Raw genomic sequence first — 18,054 nt, forward strand, 5'->3', positions numbered from 1 at the left:
TGACAGAAAGAAAAATAATATAAAAACTAGTCTCGTCACTGAAATATTTCCAAAAGTAGATCAGAATGAAATTCTTATGCCTCCTTATTTAGTGCACACATTCAGCTAGATAACTAGACTTCTTTAAAAGTATAGCTTGTTGCATGAACTCTTCTACAAAGAAAGAAATATCTAAAGATTTAATGCAGGTTTTTAGGCTGGATAAACTTCCAAGACAGCAAATAGTTTTTCTCTGATTATTATGTTTTAAAAATAAGGTTAAATGCAGAAGTATTTGCTATTTTTATTTCTTTCCAGAAAGGTATCATTCTCACAGCAATCTAGTTAATGGTAGAGTAGTGGACAAAACAAATTGAGGCAATGTACATCTGTGGAGAAAACCTGGCAGTAAATATCATAAAAACAGCAATTCACTTTTAGATACCACTTTATAATTTACAAATCATTTTCCATTTTTAATCTTGCATTCTTAAGCTACATATTATCATCCTGACTTTACAGCCAAAAAAGAATACAGCTCAAAGAAAGTAAGACTTGCCCAATTTTACATAACCATTTAATGACAGAGCTGGGACTCCAACCCAAATTTTTGTCCCACCTCAAAGGCTCTTTTTTGCTATACTACACCCACTTTAGGTAGAATCCTAATTACATGATTAGGAAAGGGGATAAATGGAGTTTTTAATTGGCTAACTCAAAAGGTATTAAAGACAAATGGGTCCTTGTGAAAACCTCTAAAACATTTGAACTGGTCAAAAAGATTAATGTCAATGGAAATGCAAGAATTTTCTAGCAGATCCTTGTAAGGATATCTAATTCTATAAAGGTCCGAGCTTTCTCTTGGATGCAGTCTTAAAATTTTGTAAGTTATAAAAAACTAACGGTAAAACAAATAACTCTTGTCCATAGAGAAAATATTTCACCCATTGAGATTAAAATCAATTTCCACTTTGTGGATATTGACTAGTTTTGCACCTATTAGCAAATTCATTTTTGTATTTCTATGGCCTATATTATGTCTGTTCTTTGGAGTCTCCTTTGAACTACTGTTAACATTTACTGGCCTCTCATTAATGGATGAGTTAAATAAAAATATTCAATACATGTTTATTTTATTATTTGTGAATCATAATTTTACATTTTGGAAAATATTTTAGCATATGTGACTAAATATATATCCCACAAGGAATCACCATAAATAAATAATTACAGTGAGAAATGCCAAATAATACAGATTTGTCAGCAAAGTTTTTACAGAAATAAATTAACTCTGTACAGTCGTATTGGAGTATGATGGCTTAGATATTATTGGAAAATGAGAGAAAAATAAAGAACATAGAAATCAAGGAAATCTGCCACAGTGAAATACATTTAAGAAGACAAATTGAACTGTAAATAAAGATAAAGCAAACAGTCTATTTTTGGGTAATACATATTATTCTAGAGCTGTATGATAAACTGAAACCATCTAACTTTAATTATATGATATCAAATCTAGGCTACAATACAATAGGCAAATGAAATGGGAAATTGCACTTAGCATTTGGTGAATTAAATCTTTTTGGCCAAACTAGATATGAATCTAGTCTCCAAAAGATTCTTTCTTCAATTATAATTATTTCAGCTGAATTCCATATTTGTATAAATTGTATACTTATTAAGAGTAAGTTCTTCCAATTAATCTCTGTGTTTACCTCAGCGCTAAGCAAAGATGATTGCCCATAAAATCCATTTCATAGCTATTTGATGAATTCAATGAATACTTGGGTCCAAGCTGTTGCCACCTCCTAGTGTTCACCTCTCTAGAAATTTCATTCATCTGCAAAGTCAGACAATCCTTTCTAGCACATCGTATCTCTATATAACACTGGTTTCACCCTGTCTTGTGGTGGATAGCTGTTTGTAGTTTGGCTCATCATATTCTCCCTCTCCTAGAATCTTATCCCCTGAGGCCAGGACCCCATGTAGGCATCTATTTAACTCCAAAATGCTTGCCATGGTGCCACTAAATATCTGTTGGATGAATTTATTTAAAAAAAAATGGTCCACTTGGCACTTTGGCACTAAAAATGCTTGACGGGACAAAAATATAATTTGAACATAAGCCAAAAAAAAGTTTTCTCTGGTTTATTTTCATAAGAAATAATCTTCAGTTACTCCAGAATTAGTTTTGAAATTATTTTTAGTATAAAAATTATCTGAGCCACTGCTTAGTAGTCTGTACTAAAGTTATAACAATATGGCAAATTTATAGGAGCTATAAATAGATATGCAGTTACGTCACACCATGTACAAACAGTAAATAAGAAAATGATAACAAACAAGGATAGCAGGAAACTTTATGGACACAGACACTGCTTCATAACAAAATTTCTGAGCTCTATATTTAACAATATTATACCCTACAGTATGCATACAGATGCATAATATATTCCAAACCTAATTAATATCAGTATGTTGGAGCATTTTGTATGTTTCAGAAAACTGGTCAATTTTTGGATCATTTGAGCATCTATAAATTATCATTTTGAAGATGAATAAATATCTCTTCATAAGTAATCTTTTTTCTAGACACTGGAATATGTCACAATATCACAACTGTTTCTAATTCTCAGAAACAAGTGAATAATTTGGGCAAAAATATTCTTGTCCATGCCAAATGAAGGAATTGTCCATGGAAGGTGTGATGCAAGGTAGTAATCAGAAGACTATGTGGTCTGGGGGAAGACTGCAGCCACAATAACACCCGGAGGAGTCTGGTGATGAGGCAGAAATGAAAATGGAAGGATTGATTCCATGTTGGTTTGATTCCAAGACTGCTGTTACTAGGAAAAATACCAGATTCATTGAAATAGAATCATTACTTTGACAAGAATTTTTAAAAATGACTTACTTAAGTACTTTTATAATACCAAATGGTGTTCTTCAAAAAGATATGTTGAAGACACCCCCCGACCCTATTATCTGTGAATGTGATCTCATTTAGAAGTAAGGTAGGTGCAGATGTGATCAGTTAAGATGAGGCCATACTGGAGTAAGGTGGGAGTCCAATCCAGTATAACTGGTGTCCTTATAAGAAGAGGGAAATTTAGACATAGCACGGGGAAGACAGCCACATGACCATTGGAGACAGCAATTAAAATGATGTATTTACATGCCAAAGAATGCCTGGAACTGTCAGAAACTAGTAAAGCCAAGAAAGGAGCCTCCGATAGAGGCTTAGAGGTAGCATGGTCCTGTCAACACCTTAATTTCAGTCTTCCATCCTTCGGAACTGTGAGAGAATAAATTTCTGTTGTTTTAGGTTACCTAGGTTGTGGTCCTTTGTACAACAGCCCTATGATACTAAGTATACCCTTCCAGGTACTAAAGTAACATGAAGACTATTTTAATTAGATCCTTTAATCAACTTACCTTTAAGATCATAAAGATTGATTGCTATATGGCATAATGTTATTAGCATAAGAAAAAAAATACCAAACCCCTGTAATTTTGTTGTCATAAAGACTATATAAAAATATGGCTAATAATGATGTTAACAATGGTTATCATATACCAGGTGCATAATCTTTCATCTCCTCCACAACCATAGATCATAGGCAATACTATCCTCATTTTATAGGAAAGGAAAATAAAGCAGTAGATTAAGAATTATCCTAAGGTACAAAACTGTAGTTCAAATCTATGTCTGTCTGACTCCCACACAATATTCTTTTCATACTGCCCTTGTCCCTTCTTTAAAAACTATATAATAATAATGAAAACAATTTGGCTGATTTTTATTAATTGAAATGACTGGATGTTTGGACATTCAAAGTTATATTCTAAAACAAATCAAGGGAAAGAAGCTTGCCCAATCATCACAAGCGTTTATCTGAACTTTTAGTCCTGTCAATCAGCATAATTATCAGAGAACAGATTTATTTTTTCTCCTACTCACTACTTCTCCATATGTCTACTGCATGTCTTGCATTTTCCAAAAATCAAGTGATTCTGACTTGCTTCTCCAGGGAAATGGTATAACATATTGATTAAAATAAAAATGGGCTTTGATAGCTACAGTTCCTGTGTTCCAGTTTCAGTTCTGCCCCTTAAGCAGCTGTGTGAATGTGGCTGGTTTCACACCTTCGGGCTCCTGGCTTCATTATTTGTAGAGCGGGGGGTCATAGTAATTCCTCCCAGCATTGCTGTGGAGGTTAGCTGCTTAGCATAATGGAAGTTACATATAGTAAGCTATTATTACAATTATGCCTCCAATAATATACTTTACTTAGAACTAGGAAAATATGTTGATTATATGAAATTGACCACAAATGTATTTTGAATTACATCATTTAAACTATAGGTTTTGAGGCTTCTAAAATCAAAATAAATTTTTAAAAAGACACAACTCAAAGCAGGCATTTATTTTCTGTATTATTTAAAGAATTCCCTACAAATCAAAATATACAATAATTCTTAAAAGCTAATCTTCACAATAAGAATCAGTGTGTAAAGGTTCAAATTCTATAGAGAAAAAAGTATGACTTATTTTATAAGCAGATTTTGCACCAAGCTGTTTTCAAATTACCTCTGATAAAACAGAATAGTCACACATTTTCTATCCAAACCACTTCTGCATTACAATAGGAACCAAAGAGTAAAAATGAAAGGTATCTACTGGGAGTTTTTTTCCAAATATAGTCTATCCGAATGATTAAATACTCGCAAAAAACGTGTTGAAAGAACAATGATGGTATTAAGGCAGGCAAAATCTTTATATTTTCTCTTGAAATGCTGTTATAGCAAGTATTCAAATTAGTTACTTATTAAATGTTGTTTGTGTTGTCTTTAGGATTAATGGCAATGAGGCAGCATAGTGTGGTCATTGAGTGTGAATTCTGGAATCAGAATTTGGGATTATCTTTCCATCTCCACTCTTTACCAGTTCTGAGAAATTGGGCAAGCCATGTACCCATTCATTCCTCAGTTTCCTCATGTGCAAAATACAAATATGAATAATACTAATCTCACAGAGTAACTGAAAAGATCACAGGGATGTACAAAAAATGCTCTAAGACAGTACCTATTATATAGATATGCATTCATTTAATGTTAGCAATAATAATTACTAAACAATAATTCAGTAAGATTAAATCTTATGTGTCTCATGAAGAGAAAATACCTAGCAGCTATTAAAAAATAAACAGTAAAAATAGCTTCCATGTGTTAAATACTTATTCTGAGCCAGGCCCTATAATGAATACTTTAATAATACATGGATGTACTATGTCATATACCCCATAATATTTTCTCAGTTTTACAAACAATGGAGCAAAGAAGCTCTAATTTCTTGTCACTCTAGCAACCTGAAGATCCAGGACTGTTTTTACTCTTCCTCAACTTTATGCCAAGCACTGAGAGGAGGACTTAGGATGCAAAAATCTTCCATCAGTCCTCTCCTGCCTCCTAGATGCATATAGGGTTTTCACTTTGAACATGGTTCAAAGTGAGTCCTCTAGAAGCAGAAGTTGAAATAGTGAGTTTTGTGAAATAACTTGTGAAAGTAATTCGGAGACAGTAAACTTCTGGGAGAAGGGGAAGAGAAAAACAGGATAGGGGAAGGAAAGAAAGCTAAGCAAGGCTGTGGACTCAGCTGGAGACTAGCTCAATTCTGGAGCATCATTTGCATCACAAGGTTGGCTCCACCTTAGCGCAAGAGGGCCAGCCCTTTGTACCCTAAATCAGGCAATCAGTAACCCTGACAGCCCCAGGATCAGGGGTTCATAATCTCCTGAGCAAGGCAGCTCTCTTTCTTCCAAAGCCAGTGCTCTGTACAAGGGACAGCAGCGTACCCTTAGCAATCACCATTCCCAACACCTAGAGAAATGCCCAATGAAAGGGATCTGGAAAGAGCACCAACAGCATAAACTGTCATCTACTCTCTGTTGCAAGGTCTTTCCCCTTGGAGATCCCATGTCTCTTTCAGTCAGTAAGTTCTATTTCTGAGCATTAGTTCAGGTCAAGAAAGCAGGATGTTGACTCTTCCCTGATTTCAGCATTCTGCTTATTCACTGTGTGTGTATGTATACTTTTGTTGGCTGCCTATCTGGAACTATCATGTTCTACTAGTATCTCCACAGATCACAGTGAGCCAGGTTGTCTTGACTACCATTCTGACCTTATCACCATTTGCTATTACTGGATCCTGACATTCTATTAATACATGGGTTCATGGGCGTGTTATGACATCTCCTCCAATCGACCCTGTCTTAGAGAGGACAACCACTGTTCATCTTAGAGATTCTGGTGCCCTCCTTACAAACATATTTCTTTTCATCTTGAGAAATAATCATCTGTGGATTTCCAGGGGTTTTTTTCATGGTGGACCCAGTACAGTATAGTGTAGTGTAGTATAGTATAGTACAGTACAGTACAGTACAGTAAAGTACAGTACAGTATAGTATAGCACAGTATAATATAGTATAGTATACCCAATTCTTGGAGCTTTTTTATTCTTTACACCTATCTGTCACAGATTTCTGGCATTTCTACTTTAGTTAGTATGGGCTATTTGGTTTTCCAAGATTAAAAGAGCCAGATAAATGGTATATTAGCACTCCTTTCCAAGCTCCTTGCCAGGGTATTAAATCCTGTCATGAGAGGATGCTTCCATAACAGAAAACCCATTTTTTTCAGCTGATGGTCTGTCTCCTTTGATCCAGCACTCTCAGAATACATTCCTGGTCATATTTTCCTTTTACCTACTGATACATATTAGCCAGATCTTACAGTTCCTCTAGCATATAGTCCATCTCCTCACTCAGAAGTCCAAGCACTTTCACAGTAAGGTTTTCCTTAATACTGGCGTGCTTAACATGGTTCATGCTAAGTATAATAAACAAAGATCAGCTTTCCCATAGTGATTCTTGCATTTTAAACATTAATTCTGTTTACTCAAATAACTTTTGCCCCAAAATCTAATTTAGAAACAAAATTGCTTGAAAAATTTAAACATTATTTCTCTATGAATGATTATGTTGGGTGAAGGGCAGATCCCAAGGAGGGTAAGCATTGTTTTGTGAGGTACCTGCTTCATATGAGGCCTCTTTATAGCAGGGAGGTAGCATAGGCTGCATATTAAGGCTAAGAATTAGATCCAATAATTCCAGGTTTTTAAATGCATCTACCTAGTTTTGTCAATCTGAAGTCTCAGGATCCCTCCCCTTCCTTATTAAGGCTCTGTTTTTGGCCTCAGATGCTTGCTTACCTTAAAATTCAACCTTCTTTACAGATCTTCTATTCTTACAATTAGGTATTGTCTTTGGTCTTCAGCACTGTTTGTCCTCTGGCTATGGGCAACAGGAATCTCTTATAGAAACTCTAAGGAGGCTTTCTGCCCCTCCCACAAGGATGATCATAGATGTGTCTCTAATTTATTCTCTGCAATACATCAATGGCACGTAGCAACAAACATCTAATTCCACAGTCCTTATAATTATTATTTATATCACACCTCTGAAACTTTACAGACATTGCCTGACCTACAGAATCCCCTTCCATAAGCAGCCTGTTCTAGTTAATCACACTGCTACAGCATTCCAGGTGCTATTGATATTTCATCTATTTTATTGAGGTCTTCATTGTCATCCTGACAGCAAGTGATCTACTTTTAGAACCCCATCTTGAAAATCTGCTTCTGAGGATCACTTTTGGCACCATCTCAAGTCAGGATCCCAAAGCAGAGCCATAGATGGTCATTGTTTTAAAAGTGATATATTGAAGAAGTGCTCTCAGAATGAGAGTTAGGGTTCCACCTTGAGGCAAGAGGAGTGGGAAACAGGCTGTGTACATCCCCGAGTCAGTCTGTTACTGGGCTGTGGTTACTATACAAACTCCTCAAAGAGACAGTTTCATTTCAGGTGAGCGTAATGCTCTGGCAGAGGGGAGATTCCGAGCCAACAGACAGGGAAAGGTGCACTGATCCTGTGGAAGGGAGTTTGGGAGCCCACAGACAGCACCCATTATGCCGTATTTCTGAGACAGCATTTAAAGCAGTGCTTCAAAAACATAAAGTCCATGTACAGATTATCTTGCCTACTTGCTACTTACTGTGTTCCACTTGCCAGCTATTCCTTTCCCCTCCCATGATATGTTTTTACTACATTTCACTGTGTCCTTCAATGCTTTCAACTCAATGATAAGCTCCTATAGTGCAATGGATTATCTTCTATCAGATACATTTAACAAATTAAATCATCTTCCTGGGAAAAATCTGCTGCTTCAAGTATGAATGTTGACAACCCTCAAAACTTTCCTTATTGGTCTGTCTGAGTCATGGCTAAGGTCAGCAGTTCTGCTCTCAGCCTAAGATGAAACCCTCCCTGTGCTGTGCTCTGCAGACACGTGAAGAGTTCTCAGTCATTCTTTTATATGTGAGTAGGCCTTCCGAAGAAATAATAAAACAACAAAGTAGCAAAGGATCATCTGCTAGATTATCAGCATTAACAATCCTTCATTCATAAATGCAAATTTCCATTCATATTTTTAGAAAAACAAGAGCAGGACATTCATAGTTTAAGGTAAACAACAAAATGGAGGCGCTCTTTAGACAATTATATTTCAATAGTGATCTTAGATCTCCATCTTTTGAGCATGCAATAGCAACAAACAACCTGCTATGAGGGTTAAAACACCTGCTTTTTTAGTTTACCATCATCATCGTACCTTTAAGACTGGCACCCATCCCCACAAACCCAAAACTGGACATACAGAGAAGAGTTTAGAGGTTGGAGAAAGAGCATAAACTAACTTGTTAAACCTAGAAGTTGACCTCAGTATTATACTTGGAGACAGTACACTGTGTACCCGCCAAAATTTGTTATATATATGTGTTATGATTGAAGACAAGCTAGTCATTTATTATATTAGTAAATCTGAGCGATAATATAAAATACCATGTGCATTTGATCTGTGAAATTCTAGGTAACAAAATGTATTAGCTCAATTGTGCACAGGTTAATGCAAAGAAATCCTATAATATTTCAGAAGATAACAGTCTGAAACTACCTCACAATTGCTTTCAATGACATATTAGAAATGCAATTCTCTGTTCTTAAAATACGTGATCAGACTATTAACAGCAGTGCATAAAGAAAATTCTTTACTAAGAAGTCACACAGAAATCAGCAGTAAATTGTTGTATGTTATGTGATTATATTTTTGTTTGTTTAATATTTAATAGGCTCCTGGTAAAGGTGGTGAAAATGCTTCTACAGTCTTCACACTTAAAATTAGGGGATAATGTATTTCAAATTAGGCTTCATATTATTGACCCCTATAGAAACATTACATTCAAAGGAAACCTTAGCTTTTTTTAACTTACATTTTTATTATTGTGGGTTCCACTTATCAGTCATTTCCTTCCCCTACCACCAATAAGCTTTTACTGTATTTTACTCTGTGTCCTCAATATATTCAATTCAATTATAAGCCCCTGTAGTATAATAGGTACTGCTTGCATTTCTTCATTCTAAAATTCCTGTCTCTTTCTATTACATCTTGCAAAATCTTTTTGGTTCTTCAAAATTCAGCTCAAATGTCACCTTTTTTTTGTGAAACTTTCTGTGTTCCTAACAACTCATTCTCAAGTGGGATTGATCAGATTTTCTTCATTGTGTTTATTCTACTTGCATTATATATTTATTACTGTATCTATCACATCATCATGCAAATATGATTTACTAACTTGGAATCTATATGAGATTATGATCCCTATGAAAATGTGGATCCTTTCTTATTCTTTTCTGTTTTATCAGCATCTTGCACAGTGTCAAGAACTTATTAGTGATCCACAATTATTTTTAAATGGTGAATGTACAATTAGGCTTTGTCAGAAATTGACAGAGGAGAATCTAACATGTTTCTTACTGCTTAAAAGGCAAAGTATCAATCCTATGGGAGTACATAAGTGCCATATTATGCCTTCTTTTTTTGCTATCTCAGTTTGAAAAGTCCTAAACTTCCTTTAGCATCTTCGCAGATTGCTTGTTTTAACAAAATACAAGTACAGAACAACTGAAAAATCACCATGACTCCTGATTAATACTGAGAGAAATAGAGGGAATGAGAAATATATTGTGTTCTATATAATTTAAACAGTTTCAGTAAGCCCCTAGTTAAACCTCAGAATGATTCTTCTTCTTGAAGTAGATTTGCCTGTCAACTCTATCCTTCCTCAGTTTTTAACCAAAACAATTATCAGGAAAATAATGTTGAGTCAATTAGAAAATTCCAAATGTAAACTTTTGTCTCATATTTACAAATCCTTGAATAATTGTCAACATTTGTGTTTCAAAATGTCACTGATTTTGAGCTTCACGGAGCTTACATTTGACTTTTTCATTAGCCTGAAAGTTTGCAGTATCTGAACATGATCATACAAAGCTTTTGTATAGATTTGTCTTTATGAGGTATTATTTGTAGAGTAAGTCACTTTTTAGCTACTAGAGAAGCTTTTTAGCAACTAAGGAAAAAAAGCAAGACTTTCTCTAGGGTTGATCTTTCCAACAGTGTTGTCAATTGTAACTGGTAAGTTTTTAGTTGCTCTGCAATTGACAACACACTTAATTATTCAAATGAGAAATGTCTCTTCCCAAGTCTGTAATATAAAAATTAGATGCCCTGCCATTTTTGATTTCTATTTTAAAGGTACAACTTTTCATCAAACTCATGTTCACTGTAAATGTTTTCTTGGCAATTTACTTCCCATAAATGTCTATTATACAGACTAATTCATCTGAGAATACTGTTTGTTTATCCTCATGTACTTATGAATTTGTAAAGACAGCAGTGACAATAAAGGTAAAGAAATTATGACTAGAAAACCTCCAGATGGTGAGATTTGTTTTGTTGTAATTCCATATTCCAAGGTCTGAGCTGGATCCAATCCAAATTTCAGAAAGAGAAATATATTATACAATTTTTTTAACTGTGAGAACTTAACTGGCTTAGAAATAACCAAACCATCCAAAGATTCATGGGCAAATATTGCTTTTATGTGTGACACAGGTGAAAAAGTGTGAGCTGGGAAACAAGTCAATATGAGAAAGAATTGTATAGATTTCATTTGTTCTTTTTGGTAGGGTTCCTTAAAAGACATGGAAAGAAATTTTAGAAATAGAAGAGTTGGAATACACATTTATTGACACACCTGTAAGAAAACAGATAAACATACAAATAGTAGATATCCATACCACATTTACAAATTTGAAATTTCTTAAAATTGCCAGATTATCTTAAGATGCTCATCCTTTATCATTATATCAAAGTGGTGTAAATTATGGTCAAAATAATTTATATTTCAAGAAAATTCATTTATTCATGCATGCATCAATTCATCCAGCATATATTTATTGAGTGCCTATTTTGTGCAACTCACTGTGATAGGGAGCTAATATTCTAGAATCTCTTTTCTCCGTGATAAAAAGCCTACCTTTTATTACTATTTTTATTTTTTGCATTTTTACCTGATGGCAACATATGGCTCATGACAAATAGGAACAAGTAAAACACTGTATTTATCAAGTATCATCAATCAGCCTTATTTGCTTAATATTAATTCAGAAATCAATTTTGTTTGAAATTTGTTTATCAAAAAAAGGCCTGAACATTTTCATTTATTTAGAAATTTCAGTAATATACTCAGTTATCAAAATAATATCAACCATTTTGGTAGTTTAGAACTCAGGTTATTTAAGCCTAAATAAAATGGAGTGACCCATATGGCAAATGAAACATATTTCAAATTTTATTTTTTATGTTTTTAAACCTCTCTCTTGAATCTTTAATTTATACATGTACTTATTTACATATAAATTTTACATTATATACATATTTATGTTTTCTATTTTATTAATGACAGCTCAGAAGCTAAAAGCACATTTAACAAGTAAAAATGGAAATTAGTTTAAAACTTGTTATTTGTTGTCAAAGTCAAAATTAGACTAGAACTTTTAGAAAATTCTTTTAAAATTCTATAACAGATATGTTCCATTTTGATAGTCTATGAATTGTACATTACTTAAAATGATTACAAAATATCACATGATGATATAAATACCATTAATGGGGGGAAATGTTCCTTTAATCAAGTAATTTAAGACAATATAATTTTAAGCATTCTCCATTTTACGTCTTCTAGATGACTGCCTGTAAGTAATATTATATATGGTGTAATAGTTAATTTTTTTCTTTTTTTTTGAGACAGAGTCTCACTGTGTCACCAGGCTGGAGTGCAGTGGTGTGATCTCGGCTCACTACAACCTCCGACTCAGTGGTTCAAGCTGTTCTCCTGCCTCAGCCTCCTGAGTAGCTGGGATTACAGGCACGTGCCACCACGCCCAGCTAATTTTTGTATTTTTAGTAGAGACGAGATTTCACAGTGTTGGCCAGGATGGTCTCCATCTGCTGACCTCGTGATCCGCCTGCCTTGGCCTCGAAAAGTGCTGGGATTACAGGCGTGAGCCATCACGCCTGGCCGTAATAGTTAATTTTATGTGTCAACTTGACTAGGTTAAGGGACACTCAGATACCTTGTAACATGTTATTTCTGGGTGTTTCTAGGAGAGTGTTTCCGGAAGAGATGATCTTTTAAATCATAGACTGAGTAAAGAAGATTCACACTTACAAATATGAGCAAGCATCATCCAGCCCACTGGGGGCCTTGATAGAAGAACAAAGAAGAGAAAGCATGAGTTTTATCTTCTTTCTTGTGCTAAGACATCCATCTTCTCCAGCCCTTGGACAATGGAACTCTTTATATAGATATATGTATATATATAATTGATTTTTTTTTTTTTGAGACAGAGTCTTGCTCTGTCGCCCAGGCTGGAGTGCAGTGGTATGATCTTGGCTCGCTGCAAGCTCTGCCTCCCGGGTTCACGCCATTCTCCCGCCTTAGCCTCCCAAGTAGGTGGGATTACAGGCGCCCGCTGCCATGCCCGGCTAATTTTTTGTATTTTTAATAGAGACGAGGTTTCACAGAAAAGTCTTGATTAATACATATGGTTAATCCTACTTATCATAGTTTTTATAAAAGACTGAGTAAAGAAAACAAATGGCCGTGGTGTGTGTGTGTGTGTGTATACATATATATATATCTATATATATATATATTTTTTTTTCCTTTGGTTGTTTGTTTTTGAGACACAGTCTTGCTCTGTTGCCAGGTGAAGTGATGCAATCTTGACTCACTGTAACCTCCGCCCACTGGCCTCAAGTGATCCTCTCCTGCCTCAGCATCCTGAGTACCTGGGACTAGGCACATGCCACCACGCCCAGCTAATTTTTGTACTTTTAGTAGAGATGGAGTTTCACCATGTTGGCCAGGATGGTCTTGATCTCTTGACCTTGTGATCTGCCCTCCTCGGCCTCCCAAAGTGCTGGGATCACAGGCCTGAGCCAACGTGCCCAGCCTATTTTTATTACATATTTTATGCTATTACAATCTGATTTGAACATTAAAGCAAGACAAAATAATATTTAAAAGTGTATTACATGGAAAATAATACAAATAAAGCATATACAGTTGATTCTTGTTATGCTTGGTAATTATGGTCTACCAAGTCACTACGTTAGTTAAGTTATGGTCTACTGTAATGTCCCCATGAGCACTGAAGTAGAAAATGCTGAATCATTAGCCTTAGGGAAAATACATGGTTAGGTTTCTTCAAGCCTCGTTTGTAAAATTTTCATCAAATGATCAATAAACTTGATTTTATGTGTATTTCTGTTTAATGAAACATTATTTAATATATATTGTTGATTCATTAACATTGAACTCATGGCCAAGAGTACTATAACTTATCCCTGAGTAAAGCCCCTTTGTTTTGGCCAATTTACCCCATTTGGAATGAGAATATTTACTCAATGCCTGTACTCCCATTGATTCTTGGAAGTAAATAACTTGTTTTTGATTTTACAGGCCCATAGGCGTAAGGGACCTGCCTTGTCTCAGATGAGACTTTGGACTTGGACTTTTGGGTTAAGGCTGGAATGAGTTAAGACTTTGGTGGACTGTTGGGAAGGCATGCTTGGTTTTGAAATGTGAAAATGGCATGAAATTTGGGAGAGGCCAGAGGTAGAATGATATGGTTTGGCTCCGCATCCCCACCCAAATCTCATCTTGAACTGTAATTCCCACATATTGACGGAGGGACCTGGTGGAAAGTGTTTGGATCATGGGGATGGTTTCCTCCATCCTGTTCTTGTGATCCTGAGGAAGTTCTCACAAGATCTGATGATTTTATAAGTTGTGGTTTTCCCTGCTCTCCAGTCTTTCCTGGTGCTTTATGAAGAAGGATGCATTTGCTTCTCCTTCGCCTTCCACCGTGATTGTAAGTTTCTTGAGGCCTCCCTATCCATGCAAAACTGTGAGTCAATTAAACCTCTTTCCTTTATAAACTACCCAGTGTCGGGTATTTCTTTATGGGAGTGTGAAAATGGACTAATACCCCTGGCCTCTCCCCTTTAAATGACAAGTGGCACGCTTCTCCAAGTTGCAACAACCTAAAATGTCTCCAGACACTGTTGAAGATTCCCTGGTGGGCAAAATGATCCCCTACTGAGAAAATCGATCTGTGGTGTTGGTTGTGTTTTTAAACTTTACATCATTTGGAGTTAAATTTCATACTTTGGTTATTAAGGAACACTGACATGTATCTCCCCCAAATACTAACAAGAAGTTGACTTTTCTTTGCCTGCTGATATTAAAGTTCCTCCATATACTGCAGAATTTTTCAAATTTATATCCTAAGATTTTATATTTATCAGATAATGAACCTAATTTATAAATATTATACCCAGCATTGTCATCTCTAGAGTCATGTTATCTATCCTCTCCTCTAACAAAATGAATCACTCTTACTGACCATTATTTGTATTGAAGTGATGATACAAAATACATTTTTTGAAATAAATACTAGTATGTTTTCTCTACACCTGAAATTAAAGATAAAACATGCAGATTAAAATATAATAAAATATTTACTCTCATCCAAATTAACTTTTCTATGAAGTACTGAAATTAAAGTCTGTAGGCCTGGAAACTTTCTGTTGCATTAGAGTGGGAATGTCTACTGCAATTGTTTGTTAGTGTACTTATTTAACAAATGTTTAATGAGCACCTACTATGTGTAATTCCTTGTTTCTGAGGAAACAAAGAAGGACCCACTAGCCAAATCTCTCAGTTTATGTCCTTGCCAAGGGAGCAAATAATAAGCAACTAAACAAATACAGAAAAATATGATAATAGGACAATAAATTGTTTATAGAAAACAAAGCAGAGCAAAGGCTAGAGAATTTTTCATGGGATGATCCACAGAGGACAGTTGAATAGAACTCTGAATACAGTAAGAAAATGAGCTTTATGGGGAATGAACATTCCTGGCAAAGAAGAAATAAAGTGCAAAATCTGAAATCAGAACAATCTTAGCTTATCAAAAGTTAAGTCAGAAATAGGTGTGGCAAATGAAGTGAATAACCTAGAACCATCTGAGAGACAAGGTTGGAAGGGCAGGCATGTGTTGGGTCATGCAGAGCTTCCTTGGTGTGGAAAAATTTGCCTTTTGCTGTGAGTAGATAAGAAGGCTCAGGAGATCTGAGTGGAGGAGTGGTGTAATCTGATGTACAATTATGAATGATCAGTCCGGCTGCTGAGTGGAAAAGTGTCAGTAGGTGGAAAGGAGTTGAAACTGTGTCATTAAGAAGACATTACCTGGTTTAGGAAAGATGACGGTCATTTGGAAAAGGGCAGAATCAATCATGGTAATGAGAAAACACAGTTTCGGGAAATATTTTGAAGATGAAACAAACGACTTGCTGAGAAATTGAATATACAGTATAACTGAACATTTTCAAAAATGGTTTATAGGATTTAAGTTTAAATAACAATGGAAAACCTAATGTCATTTTCCAAGATGGGCAAGGCAAGAAGGAACAGATGTGGGTGGGTGTGCAAGAGGTAAATAAAATTTCTTTTTAGACATGTTAAGTTTGAGACAAAGTTTAAATGTTAAAACTAGTAACATTTTATCTAAAGAGTTAATTTTTTTTTCTGTTTTTCTGGTAACCTTTAGTTACTGAGCTTAATGTAGATTTTTGTGGGTTTTTAAAATTTGTGTTTCACTTTTGATAGGAGGGTGTTGTATCTGCATTTCTATATATCCCCAATGTATTTTTTTTTTTTAATAGAAAGGCACTTTATTACACTGCCCACTCACACCAGGCCAGGACAGGAGTCACTCTTTAGAACCCTGAGGGGCTGTCCAGGCTGATGGAGGAGGGGACCCACTCACCTGCCACAGAGCCGGCCCCCTCACATGGCTTCCTCCCTGAGGAGCATCTCCCATACTGGGGCTTCCAACGACCTTCGCTCTGCGCGTGCTGAAAGGACAGAGTTCAGAATCAGCCTCAGCCTGGACTTCTGTTACTATGGGAGGATAAGCTTGTCATGCTCACTCCTAGTGCCATGCCTCTAAACGTCCCTCAGACGGCGTCGGGGCTCTCGCCAGGGAGCTTGGTTACTGTTTCAATCCCCCGCCCGGCAGGCCTCACGGCCAACTTTCTCAGTGTCCACAGCAGACAAAAATGTCCACAGCCAGAGCTCCAAAGCCCTGCCGGCCCTGGTGCCACTGCCGCCTCTGCGTCCGGAGCCTGTGGGGCTCAGCTCTGCTGCTCTGGCCCAAGTCTGGCCTGGAGTCCCCGGTGCCCTTTGCAGGCACGGAGGCAGCTGGACATCCTTCACTTCACCAGCCTCTGGGCCTGCAAGCGCTTCTGGAGCTTTTCATTTTCCTTCAGAGTGAGGAAGAGTTTTTTTCTTCAGGGAATCTAAGTCCAAAAGGGCATAGCTGTGATCAGATGGCTGCTTGTCGGGGGGCCTTCTCAAGCCTGCAGGGCCGGCCGGCCGGCCAACAGTCTCTGCTGCTTGCGGCCTCCGTGGCGAGATCTGTTTTACGGGGCCTTTGGCATTTGGGGGCAACTGAAGCTCTTCAAGCGCAGTGTCCATGTTTCTCCCAGGGCTGTCCTCTCCAGCCCCCGCCTCAGGGAGGACCTTTTCTTTCTGAAAAGAGCTGGCATTTCCTCTCTCACTGGCAGTGTGTGTGTTCTCCCTCACCTGCGGTGGAAGGAGAGCTGCTTCCTGCGGCTGCTGTAGCGGTTGCAGCACTGCCAGGCCGCGCACGACTTCGGCATCTCCAGCCAGGCCTGGCTGCCCGTAACAAAGATGGCGGCAGCGGGGCCGGATGTATTTATTTTGTTATCTTCTAAGCCACAGAAAATAGTTTTTTGATATAAATATATAGGTTTATCACAGATAGTGTTTTTTTTTCTTTAAATACAGCATTATCTTTCTAAGGCTAGGTAGCTAAAAAATAAAGCCTGTAAAAAAAGTAAGACATGAGTAAATTAATTTATGAAGGCCTGCCTTTCTCAAACAACTGGTAAATACTAACAAATACTATTTTAAGACACTAACACTTATATTTAAAATAGAACTTCTCAATCTTGTGACATTTTACTTAGTCTAATTCATAATATATGTACAACTTGTGGGATCGTTTTGTAAAAGTATATAGTTTGACATAAGGATTCAAAGTTGTTCTCTAAATGTTTAAAGAAGCAATAAATCTAGGTTTGAGGATATTTGGTACATAAATTCACTGGGAAAGAAAAAGTCTGCAATAAATAATGTCATGGTAAAAGTACAAGCTATATATTCTTTTACTATTATTTGCTAGTATTCCACATACTACTTTTTGATCCTTTAATTGAAAATGGAAACAAAATGAAAAAGCAGGTCTGTATTTATAAAGTTTGTCCTGCAGTATTTTGCCACAGGTCCCTGTAAAATTCATTCCTTTAAGGTAACACTTGAATTGCAAACATTATCTCAGCAAAGAAAGGCAGCATTTTCTTACCCATTGGGATCTTAGGAAAAGTGATCTGTTTCCGAGCAGATCCTGAAGACATACTAAGTTATATAAATCGAGAAAGGGGAAGATCAAAACCTTGGCATAT

At 36.3% G+C, this 18,054-nt stretch overlaps 1 pseudogene; it reads right to left on the reverse strand.

Annotated features, from left to right (window-relative positions):
• Window positions 1-17,229, reverse strand: part of LOC107967524 (THAP domain-containing protein 3-like) — a 275,942-nt pseudogene extending 258,713 nt beyond the window's left edge.
• Between the last annotated feature and the right edge of the window lie 825 nt (window positions 17,230-18,054).

This window comes from Pan troglodytes, chromosome 1 (assembly GCF_028858775.2).
Source record: "Pan troglodytes isolate AG18354 chromosome 1, NHGRI_mPanTro3-v2.0_pri, whole genome shotgun sequence".
NCBI lineage: Eukaryota > Metazoa > Chordata > Mammalia > Primates > Hominidae > Pan > Pan troglodytes.